Source organism: Alexandromys fortis, unplaced genomic scaffold, assembly GCF_014885135.2.
Source record: "Alexandromys fortis isolate MF-2015 unplaced genomic scaffold, M_Fortis_MF-2015_v1.1 scaffold_52, whole genome shotgun sequence".
In the NCBI taxonomy this organism is placed as follows: domain Eukaryota; kingdom Metazoa; phylum Chordata; class Mammalia; order Rodentia; family Cricetidae; genus Alexandromys; species Alexandromys fortis.
Window position 1 is genome coordinate 5,053,122 of NW_026067929.1, and position 3,065 is coordinate 5,056,186.

At 50.1% G+C, this 3,065-nt stretch overlaps 1 long non-coding RNA gene across 2 annotated transcripts in view; it reads left to right on the plus strand.

Moving 5' to 3' along the window:
- The window catches only part of LOC126503248 (uncharacterized), a 2,717-nt gene extending 280 nt beyond the window's left edge, over positions 1-2,437 (plus strand). The window contains exons 2-3 of one of the 2 annotated variants that reach the window (XR_007592228.1): positions 183-387; positions 749-2,437. This is a non-coding gene — a long non-coding RNA (uncharacterized lncRNA). The remainder of the gene's footprint in view (positions 1-182; positions 388-748) is intronic. The other variant, XR_007592229.1, reaches the window with a different exon arrangement.
- The last annotated feature ends 628 nt before the right edge of the window (positions 2,438-3,065 follow it).

Sequence of the window (3,065 nt, forward strand, 5' to 3'; positions counted from 1 at the left end):
GGGGGGGGGAGGAAGGGAAAGGGAGAGGAGGGAAGGGAAGGGAGAGGGGTAGGGGGAGAGGGAAGACGGGAGGAAGTTGGCATTGCTGTTGAGGGGTCTGCCTCTTGGTGCATCCTGCCCACGTCCAGAGGCCTTCACTTCTCCATCCCTTCTCCAGAATGTTTCTCCTTTCTTTATCCAAGCACAAGGGCATGTGTATTAGCCCATTTGGACCACCACAACCAGCCCACATGCTGGGCACCTCAAGCCACAGAAACACATCTCTTATAGATCCAGAAGGTGATGGTTTGAGATGACCAGGTGTCAGCAGATGTAGGCTCCTACGCCATCTCTCCTTGACTTGAAGATGTCCGGCTTCATACCGTGTCCTCTTAGGACGGCTACTATGTAAGCTCAGGGCCCACCCTAGCCCATACCCTAACCCCCATCTTAGCATAACGACCTCCCTGGAGACTTGATCCAATCACATTCCGAGGTCCCAGGACATGGGGCCTCAGCATACAAGCGTGGAGGGAATATGGTCCCTCTATAGCAGTGTAGTGTACGTCCCTGTTTTTCACCTCGCCTGCTGTGGAAACATGTGTGGAAGGGCTGCCTGATGCAGTGTCAGCCATCTAGTTAAATAACTCCTTTGTGTACCTCAAACATTTTGCTGTTGATCTGCAACTTGCATTTAGCCAGCGTTCTGTGTTTTGGACTGCTGCATGGCACCTCGCCTTCCCATGAGCCTCTTCATTCATTTTCACAGGTATGGGACAGACACAAGGAGAAAGGAAAGAACTGGAAACCAGAGGAGTGTCTGGGGTCTGGGAAGCCCTCAAGGGCCCTCACAGCCATCAAGACACCCACAGGCAGGGTGGTCTGGAGGTCAGATCACTCATTAAAGGATTCCTAAGAGGCACCTTCTGTTTCCTCCTGGGTCTCAAGTCTCCGTCAGATGGCAAACATGACATAATACCAACAGGGATTTCTCTGAGCTTCCCTGAATGATTTGACTTCCAATTGCACAAACACATTACATCAGCCACGACCGTAACCCAGCACTCAGGATGCAGATGTGGAAGAGGACCAGAAACCTGAGGCCAGCCTGATCTACATAGCAAACCCCAGCCCGGCCAGGACTACATAGGGGGGGTTCCAAAACCAGAAAATATATCCTCCAGGAAAACAAAATGATCTCTCCAAATAACCAAAAAAACCACCATCCTCCGAAACATCCCACCATCCACGTTAGGAGGATGAAAATCTAGCGCCCAATCCCATAACTGCGGCTCTGTAAGCCATTGAACAACTCAGGAAAAGTTTAAGAGGGATTTGGAGACCCAGTAGGGGGCCAAGCATATCTGAACTGATTTGTGTCTCTTTACACTTTCTTTATTCTCTGCTCTGGACGGTTCTACCTTAAGGAGTCATCAGCAAGAAAGGGGGCATGCCCTCATTGGTGTGCCTCAGTCAATGCTCACCTGCACCCTTCCAATACCTGCCTCCACCTGAGCTCCCCAGCGGGCCTCAGGCAAGCTCCTTCCTACACTGAGCTCCTTCTGTGAACTCCCCATCACAGCAGAGCCCAGCAACAGGCCACTCGCCCATGTACTGAGATCTCTGACACCATGAGGCACAGCAAACCTTCCTCTTTTTAAGATGGGTGTCTCACGTATTTTGCTATAGTGAAGGGAAGCCCTATTCTCATTTCAATACTCTTATTTCTGTCTCGACTCACAACTAACTGACCCTAAGTCATTATACTAGGAAGCAGCAGAGAGGAGATGGTTCTGTTCCTTCACTTTTCCTTCAGCATAACCCTTGCACAAATAATCATCATAGACTCACCGAATACACAAGTAGCATCCTAAGAAATAGAACACTACCTCCTCTGCCCCGCCAATCTCATAATCCCTGGACCCCAGATCCCAAAGGACCCTTTGTCACTACTCAACCCCAGAGGTCTAGAGGTCACCACTGCTCTGTGTACCCTGGCACCCCGTGCCTTCCAGGGGATGAAGGGTGTGATCTCTTCGGTGCCTGGGTGTCTCAGTGTGGTGTTCCTGAGCTGCTGCAGCACCAGCGTGAGGAGCTGGGGTTGGCTCTGCTTTCCTGTGGGATAGAACCCCCTGTCCTGACACTGTACAGCTTGCTCACCCACCTCCCACAGTGATCACAGGGCTCACTCGGGGTTCCCAGCAGCTGCCAGCAATGCTGTGCTCTGAAGTCTGACTGTATTGTCCAGTGAGTACGTGCACACACACATACACACACATCACACACACACACTCTTCTCACCGGCAGTCCTGGGGTGGATGTGAGGTGCTGTGCAGTGTGGGTGTGCATAGCTTTTGAAAAACTTGCAGAGTTTCAAGGTAATTATATCTGTCAAAGATTTCCACAGCCCTTATTGTTACACATATAAAATCCACTTAAGGCCTCATGAATACGTTAAGATGCAGCTTTTTGTTTTTTAGGTTTTTTTTTTTTTTTTTTTTTTTTGGTGGTGGTGATGTTTTAAAATGACATAATCCAGGCTGGCCTTGAACTTGTGATTCCCCTGCCTTAATTTCTGAGTGCTGATATTTGTGCAGCCACAGAGTTTGTGGGTTGAGTTGTGTCCCCTTTAAGCTTATGCGTTGACACTCCAGGCTCAGAGACCTCAGAGCTACCTTATTTGGAAATAGGTATGCCTTTCTGCTACAAGCAAAGGAATGCCAAGCATCGTCTCTAAGTCACCTGCAGTCAACAGAAAGGCCTGGAGCAGACCCTTGGGCTGCAGGACTCTAAGGTCAGGCATGCCACTCAGTGAGGGCAGCCCCATGAGCAGGGCTCAGGGTGGCGATTCCTGCAGAAAGATGTCTGCTGACTAGACACCCAATGGGCCTGGGGAGCCCGGTTAGATATTGTGTTTTCAGGAGGTTTTCCTTTTGAATCTCCTTCTGGAAGCCGTCTCCTGCACCATTCATCATCCTTCTAAACATTTCCAGAGAAGGTTAACAAATGACTCGGAGGACAGTGGAAAGCTGGTTGGTGATGGTCAGCCCACTGTCACTACTCACTGGCCTTGGACAAGAGAGGGC